Source organism: Nuphar pumila, chromosome 12, assembly GCF_984573655.1.
Source record: "Nuphar pumila chromosome 12, dmNupPumi1.hap1.1, whole genome shotgun sequence".
Classification (NCBI taxonomy): domain Eukaryota; kingdom Viridiplantae; phylum Streptophyta; class Magnoliopsida; order Nymphaeales; family Nymphaeaceae; genus Nuphar; species Nuphar pumila.
In genome coordinates, this window is record NC_143260.1 from 108,040,475 (window position 1) to 108,049,772 (window position 9,298).

General features: G+C 34.7%; 1 protein-coding gene across 2 annotated transcripts in view; it reads right to left on the reverse strand.

Annotated features, from left to right (window-relative positions):
* LOC149821525 (S-adenosyl-L-methionine-dependent methyltransferases superfamily protein) overlaps window positions 1-9,298 on the reverse strand; it is an 88,163-nt gene that overhangs the window by 78,858 nt on the left and 7 nt on the right. For both annotated transcript variants that reach the window (XM_089983264.1, XM_089983263.1), the window contains exon 1: window positions 9,186-9,298. This exon is cut by the window's right edge and continues 7 nt beyond it. The gene's annotated coding sequence lies outside the window, so the exon portion shown is untranslated. The remainder of the gene's footprint in view (window positions 1-9,185) is intronic.

Here is a 9,298-nt window from a genome sequence, read left to right on the forward strand (position 1 = left end):
GAGCTGAAAAAAGGTTGACCTTAGCTCAAGTACTGACTTTGACATCAAGATCAGGAGGTTTTGTGGTTTACAGTGATGTCTCAGGAACAAGACTGGGTTGTGTCATGATGCAGCACGAAAAGGTGATTGCTTATGCTTCTAGGCAGCTGAAGGTGTATGAGAAGAATTACCCAACGCACAACTTGGAGTTGGCAGTTGTTGTCTTTGCACTGAAAATTTGGCACCACTATTTGTATGGAGAGTAGTTTGAGGTTCTCTTTGTTCACAAAAGCCTAAAATATATATTCACACAAAAGGATCTGAACTTGAGGCAACAAAGGTTGGTAAAATTCCTCAAAGATTATGAGTTTTCCATCGCTTACCATCTGGGAAAAGCGAATATGGTGGCAGATACGCTTAGTAGGAAGACTTCAGTTTCAACCGCCAGTTTGATTGAGCAAAGTTGGGATTTACTTGAAGAATTCGTCAAGTGGCAGTTGTTTGAAGACGAAGTCGGCGGATGTATTATGCATGAATGAGAGTGTGACCTAAGATCATATATCGTATTGAGGCATTGTAATCGGATGATCTAGACTTCGATGTGTGAGAGTACTCAAAAGCCAAATGCGCAGTTCCATCGTGAGGAAGACATAATCATCATGTTTGAGGAAAGATGGTGGGTTCCAAAGGCTCTCAGAGAAGAGTTGATGAGTGAAACCCACAGATCAAAGTATTTTATTTATCCTGCTAGCACTAAGATGTTCAAGGACTTTTTTGTGGAATGGAATAAAACGGAATTTGGCAGAATACATGTTCAAATGTCTTACTTAACAAAAATTAGGACATAGGCTTAGTTTAAAGGCCTAAAGAAATTTTATTAGGAAGGTTACTAAAAAGTAAAACAACAAAAAATAAATAAATAATAAAGTTTTTTGTAAAATGGGTAGGATGTCTTTTTTGGAAAATCTTTTTCCAAAGTACTCCCCTCATTCATCGTGTTTTGAGAGAGAGGAAGAGCGGGTAACGAGAGAGAGAGAGAGAGGGAAGGTGCTGCAAGAGTGAGGAGGAGGAATTGACAGCCATCGAAGCAACGTACCCTCCTTAAATCGAAATCAAAACAAGGTACGGGATTCTCTCTATTAATCTGATAGGTAAGGAGATTGGCATGGGTAGAATCGAATATGGGTTTTAAGAAAAAATAATAGGACCCCAAAATCTGTTTTGAAGGGGCGTTCTGGATAGGGGGTTAGGCTATTTTAGAATTTTTTTTTGGATTTGCTCTTGTTTTAGCGTGAACAGGTCTATGGGCTTTAGGATTTAACAGTCTGTCCAAATATTTTTTTTAAGGTCTGATTGTTTCTGTTATGCGTTTTTTAGGTATTGATAGCAGGGACTGTTTGATGAGTTTTGAGATTTCCCTTAGCATGTACAGATTTAATTGTTTGATAATTAAATTCTGATAGTTTTAATAATCTGTACGATCTTAGCTATTCTTTGTGCATGTCTAAATCTTAGTCTAATGTATACCAATGTTAGCTACTCCCTGTCCGTGAACAGTTTTGATTTTTTTTTGTTAGACATTGATTTGCATGAGTGAAGCGTACACAGAGTGATTTATTAAGTGTCGATTTTAGGGATAGTTTCTGTACAGTTTGTCTTCTTATCGGCATATATCAATTGGCTGCTAGAGGTTTAGATTTAATTGCATGTGCAGACTCTTTAGCATGATCAAACGAAGCGTATATTGATTGTTTTAGGTGGTTTTATTTTTCTCAACCTGTCCAGATTTAGGTATTAGTTAGTTTAGGGTGTTAATATCTTAACTGTTATGTGCAATGGACTGTTAGTATTAACCTGACCCGACTATGCGTGTGGGTCATTTAATCGCTGATGCCGTTACATGGTTGTGATTTTATTATTAGCATGAATAGTTCATATTGTTGTTGCTGAATAAAAATCAGGCATTTGACTGTGCACGTTTAGATTTCAAATTTTGGGAAAGAATCGGTTTATTTATCCAATGCTCATGAACAAATCTTGCATTTTGGGTTTCTTAAATGTTGATGTTATTTAGCATATGTTCCAATCAATGACAGATTTTGATTTTCTCTTCGGTTTGGATACATATTAAGTCTATAGTCTTAGTACAAGACAAACCTGAAATTTTATTGGTCTAAACTGGTATTTTTTAACATATGAATGGATCGATTTAAACAGGGAGTTTAAGTACAAGTCAAATCTGAATTTAACTAACTAAATCTGAACCATTGTTAAACATGATTTAAATCTTAATTTAATTAAAACAAATCTGAGCTTTTATTAAACATGTAAATCAGGGATTTTTTTTTTTTAAATCAAGTAAAAATCTGAGTTTTTGTTTTAATCATAAATCTGGATTTTATTAAGTAGGTTCAAGTCTAGTTTAAGTAGAGTTTTCAGTATGGAATTTTATCATTAGAACCTGGATTTTTGGTTAACTATTTAATTCTGAATTTTTAGATCAAATGAAAATCTGAGTTTCTAGTGGTCAAATCTGATTTTAAATTGGCCTTAAAACTGGATTTCTGATTTCTTTAGAATTCGAATGAACAAGCTTTAAAAATCGGTAATGTATTTTAAGGTCTAAATCTGAATTGAATTAAGTGAGTTAAGCTTAATTTATAGGTGGGCTTAAGTCTGGACCTAATTATTTAAAGCTGAGTTTTGATAACCGAGTTTTAAATCTGGAGTTAATTTTATAAACCTACATTTTATTTAATTTTGATTTAATCCAGGATTCAAGTAAATGAACTGGAGTTTTTGTGTAAATGCGGTTTAAATCTGAATTCTTATTCTGGTTATATGCTTTGAATCTGGGATTGGGATTAGCCCGAAATATGATTTTGTGCCTTGTCTCATGTGAGCTAGATGTGTAATGTCAAACCTTGTCTTATGTAAGGGATTTAGATTTGTGTAATGGTTATGATTGAGCTATTTGAGGGCCTTTTAAAAGTTGTGTGATTGTGTCATGCTATTTAGTTAATTGTGAAATGCATTGATATGATGATTTACAATGCTTATGATTTAATTTCACATGTGACACAATATTACACTGCTATGACCGAGTGGGGTGAAGGTCCAAATCGGATAATGCATGTTGATTTGCATGTTGTTCTTGTGTGAAGAACCCTTAATAATTTATGAAAGGTATAAAATACCTAAATAGTGTAATTAAATTTTTCTTCCTTGGATGCTCTCTGAAACGGTAAGATCCTTGAATGGCGGTTATGGAGGAGACCATGAGGATACTGAACGTCGCGTGCATTATTTACCTCAAGAACCCGTTAGGTGATTCGTGTTTCTAGCCACGATTGTAGAGAACTTCCACAACTTGGACTGGGGATGGTGTTGCCTAACTCAACTACAGTTATTGGTATACCAAGAAAAGAAATACAATTATGTGATTAAGATACAAACTGGGGACTGCCTTGGACCTCGGGATTTGGCCCATTTTTATTATCTGTGGGTTTTATACAAGATGAAACTTAAATATGTTGCATTAAGTAAGAACATGCATTCAAAAGCAATGATTAACAATTATACCAAAAAGTTACTCATGAAATCTGCATTGATTTATGCATCGATTATAATTTGGTTCATGCATCAACTTTACATTGGTTTATGTAACATGTAATTTGTGATTGCCCAAAAGTAAATTGGTTTATATTGCAAGTCTGTTTTAAGTGTGAATTGTGTGTTAAGGCCCTCTTAAACCTATATTTGATTTTATGTATGCTCTTTTCCTTACTATTAGATTTTAAGAGGGTCTCGTACAAGAACTTCAGTTCTTACCTATTTTTAAAACCTTTTTCAGGTATCTTAGCTGAGTAAAGTGATGGCGAGACCGACTTGTTGGAGAGAGTGATTGTTTATGTTTTGGTGGCCCAGATTCTAACCGCTATAGGAGTTTAATGTTTTGGAACTTATTGAACTTGAAATTTGGTTTATTAAGTTATTTACATTTAATTTAAATTTAGTGGGTAGAATAAATTTATGTTTGGAATAGATGTTGGTTTGCTGTATATAAAATTTGTAATGTGCCTCAGATCCATGGGTTATCTTTCCGCAATGAGTTAAAAACGTTTATTTATAATAAAAAAAAATCTCCCACTTTTATCTTAGGGTCAGTTTGGGGGTCGTTACAATAACACTCTAATTATCATGAAAAAAAAAATTAACCAAAGTATATGAATATAAAAAAGATTGCATACCACTTTCATTGTTTTTATAGAGCACAATAGGGCATTAATTTGGAACATAAGTACTTTGCTTTATAATAGGGATAAGATGAGATGTTTAAAGACCTTATTTCATTAGCTCTACATTAGAAATAAGTAAGCATTTATTCTTTTTTTTTTTGAGACAAAGGCTAAACAAGTTAGATACAGAGAAATAGATCCAAAGGTTTCATATCTCATTATACGGCTCATGCTTCATAATATGAGACATAGTCAGCAAATGAATTAAGTTCACCAACAATTCACAATTTGGAGTGACGAAAAATAAAGTATATCCCCATGTGGATGATATGCTAAGAAAACCTGATATTTTGATAACCTAGTTTAAAACTTGATTTTTAAGCACCCTAAAAAACTGAATTTGCTGTTTGGATGACAACTGTGAAGCTGTATATAACCTGGTTATCTGAAAAGTGTTATTTGGATGATAGCAAACCTGGTTTTGCATTTTTTTACCAAAGTAACTTATTGAATTAACTTTTAAATAAAAAATAATGTTTTCATGAGTAGAAAAGGTCCCTCACATAATAAAACTCAGTCCATCTTGTCATTCATATAAGTAATCGACTTTTGATTTGTGAAGTATCACTATAAGTACAATTCATGGGCATTTCAATACTGAACAGTATCATTAATATCCAAAAAAAAAAGATAAAAGGAAAAACAGAAATCAAGCTTACTACGAGTATCTATCTAATAGGCATCAACGGTCTTCCTAGATTGATTATACAAGAGCTTTGGCAGGTTTTCCTTGCCCTCATTGCGGAAGGACTTCTCCTAGATGCCCTCTAGGAGCTCCCTGATTGTTAAAAGCAGTGGAATCCTGGCATCCACTCATCATTGTTTATGTGAGTATAATTGTGGAGTATGAAGAAAATCATAAAAAACATCATGTGCAAAAAACTGTGAACCCTACACAGGCAACTCTCACAAAAACTACAGGAAAAGAGTCCCTCAAGTCAGACTACCAAAAAGAACATCTATTTCACGTCAACAGCAACAGTTCTTTCAATTGTTTGATGCATCAAAGAAAACCCTAATGGGCCAAACGTGACGAGAACAAAGTTATTGTGTAAAGTTATGCCACATGGATACTTCACTTGGCAAGTGTATCCTGTGTCAACATGACACAACACTTAAAGACTTCATGGACACAGTCAAACCCGTGTCGGATACAGTAGCCATTGTGTCATTAACTTTATCTATTTCCTTCTATGATTCTTATTGCTTATTTCCTATTCACTTGCATTCTTTCTCTTTTAAATTTGTCATCAATTACATCACATTTCAATTTCAACGTTGTTTTCCATCATAGTGACTTTAAATAGTGGTTAAAGACTTTGCATTTGAGATATTATTCATGTTATATTATTTATATATATAACACATACATATATATATAGCGAGAGAGAGAGAGAGTAATGTTGTAGTGCTTTGGGAGCACCTACACCCACCTACTAGAAACAACAGGTTAGGTTGTATCTTCTCAATCAGACCTCATAGATGAATTCACCATAGTTTTTTTTATAGGAATCATGCCTTGGATCATTTTTTATGTAAAGAAAAGATTTTTTTAAGTCATACAATTTTGGCACGTTGTGGACCGTTGGTTTTTTTAATATCTTGAAAACCTTATATGTGCATCACAATCACATTATCCAAAACTTGTTTTCTACTAAGAAATGTAGGTGATCATATTTTTAGGGTTTGATCAACAAAAAAAAGTTAAAAATATTATGAAAATTATGGCTTCTAGTAAGTGGGTGGAGGTGCTCCTTGAGCAGCTTGTCATTACTCATACATACATACATATTATAGGGTCAATATTTGGTGCCTTTGAATGCACCAAAATTATATGGAACCATTGAGCTGAAAATCATAGGTTCAAGCTTTATCAACTCAATCTGACCACATAGATGTGTTCAGGAAGGTTTGTTTTCTAAGGATCAAGCCTTGGATCATGTTATTTCGATCCAAAAATATGGTTTTTTGAGTCATGAAATTTTAGTGCATTGTAGACCGTTCATTTTTGAAGCCCTTAAAAAACCGGCTTATGTGTCACAATCATATGATTCAAAACTCATTTCCCACTAAAAAAACATTATAGATCACATGCATAAGATTTAATTTACAAAAAAAAAACATATGATTTTCAGCTCAATAGTTTCATATAATTTGGTGCCTTCAAAGGCACAAAATATTAACCCATTAACCCATATATATAGGGCCACTAGAATATGTTCACTGGAAATATGTGAACTATGCATTTTCGACACATTTTTTGCATATCTAACTCTGCAGATGTGTTCAGCATGGTCCATTTGTTAGTAGGATTGCAAATGGGTCAAATCTAGGAAGAGAAATTTGCAAAATTTGGCTGTCCTAGATCCGAGCCGGCCCAACTCCCCAATGTATTTTGGGATCCGAAACCGACCCATTTGCATCCCTATTTGTTAGGAGTCAATTGTCGGATTGTGTACTTTCAACGAAAAAACACAATTTTTGGATGCTTGAATTTTTATGAAAATTCCAATCCATTGACTTTCAATCCTTAAAAAATCTTGCTTATGAATCATAATTGGATGATCCAAGAGCTTGTTCCTATAAACCAAGCATGTAGATTACATCCATAAGGTGAAATTTAAGAGAAAAAAAAAACTCATAAAAATCTCAGTTCACATATTTTCAGTTAACATATTCTAGTGACCCCATATATATATATATATATATATATATAGAGAGAGAGAGAGAGAGAGAGAGAGTCACTAGAATATGAGAACTAGAAATATGGGCATTTCCAACCCTGTTTTTGCAAATCCAACCATGTGGATGTACTTGGCATGGTGAATTTGGCAGTAATCAGCCATTGGATTGTGTATTTTCGATGAAAAAATGTGATTTTTGAATGCTTGAATATTTATGAATATTATGAGCCAATGATTTTAAAGCCTTAAAAAAATCTCATTTATGCATCAAAATCGGATGGTTCAAGAGCGGGTTCTTATAAAACCAAGCATGTAGATCACATCCATATGGTTAGATTCAAGAGAAAAGAACAAAAAATCCATTAAAATCATGGTTCATGCATTAGTTCTTATATTTCCAGGTTCTCATATTTTAGTGACTATACATATATATGGGACCAGTCTTTGGTATGCACGTTCGTACTGTAACAATGAGTTGAAACTCATAGGTGTGAGTTGTTTCGACTCAATCTGACACTGTAAATCCGGTCTACATGTTTTATTTAGTGAAGATTGGCCCTTGAATTATGTTTTTTCGACAAAAAAAATATTTTTTTTTATGCCAAAAATTTTGCAGCCATTGAATTTTTTTTATTTGCAGGAAAAACCTTTTCATACATAACAATTCAGTGATTCAAGGGCCGACCCACACTAAATAAAACATGTAGATCACATCTACGGTGTCAGATTGATTCGAAATAACTTGCACTTTTGACTCATTGATACAGTACGAATGTGTGTACCAAGGACTTGCATACACACATAGAGTTGTGTTCCCTGTCTTAAATTTTTAGAATTGTCATGTCGTAACAAGTGTATCCTTATTGTGTCCTGTTCCCATATCCATATCCATGTGACAGGTGTAAACACAACATTTCATCTGCTACAATACTTTAGCTATTAATCTCATGTTGCATTCTAGCAATATTCACATACACAACCTAGAGATGCGAAGTGGCAAATCATATAAACTGAAATTTTACACACACATCATGCATGCACACGTGTACACACACACATGCAGTAGCTAGCTATTGAAACATATTAATAACCAGTCTCACATTGAGGAAAATCTTTTGTTTGCTATAGTGGATGATAAGTATGACACTATTTGGATGTAAGTTTTTTTTTGGCAAATATTGAGATAATATGAATATATTTTATTATTGCTTCATAAGTTTGTCTTTTAGATGAAAAAATCAATAAATTTCCTAGATTTTGTGACATGTGATAAAGCATACATAAATTACTGTACAAAATCTTTATTATTTCAATTTATATATATATATATATATATATATATATGTTTGTGTGTGATCCTCTTAAGTGATCTAGAAATTTTCTAATAGAATGAAATAGTTCTTGATAGTGATCTTCCTTTCTTTAAAGCTTTCGTCTTATCTCCGTCAAGTTATCAATATTTTATATGATTTCACATATTGCTTCCTAAATGATTCCTCATACACCAGTTCCTACTCGCTTCCCACTTCTTAAATCCTACCGATCCCCCTTTCTGTTGTTTCCCGTGCTGCGTCCCATTTTTCATTCCCACTCTGGCGACTACGTTTTACACAAAACTTATTGTTCTTATTACTATAGCAGGTTCTAACAATTTGGCAAATTCCTCGAAAAAGGATAAAAGGACAAATTGGTTTATTCCCTCATCTGAACCTAGCAATATTGACATATCAATGCTCACTTATTCATGAAGCAATTCAATATCATTGTAGCAATAAAAAATGCCCAAATTATCTAGGCAAAGAAAGGAAACCCATTCCTTCCCCTCAAAACAATTCTTGTCACTAAAGAGAAAGCCCCGGCCGGGAAAAAAAGGGCCAGTCTGAGGCCCCTTTCCGGTCGGTCATAGAGATTGAGAGAGCCAGCCGGAAAAGGGTGAACACAAGCCCCTTTTCCGGCCTGGCAGATAAACAAAGAGATACAGCTAGAAAAGGGCCTCAGGCTGGCCCTTGTCCGGCCGCCCAGAGAAACGAAGATAGCTGGCAGAGAAAGGGCCCTTAGTTGGCCCTTTTTCGGCAGGCTAGAGAGACACAGATAACTGGTCGGGAAACGGCCTCAGACTGGCCCTTTCCAGCAGGCCGAAGAGACGGAAATAGTCAGAAAAGAGCAGTTTAAGGCCCTTCTCCGGCTATGCAGATATATATATATAGAGAGAGAGAGAGAGCACCTTTTCCGGTGCCGTTCGGGCTGTGCTGGAGGACGTCGTCGCCGGTCTGCCCTCGCCGTCGATCGGTAATCTGCGACAATGGCGGAGGGGACAGTTACGCCGTTCGTTGGGGA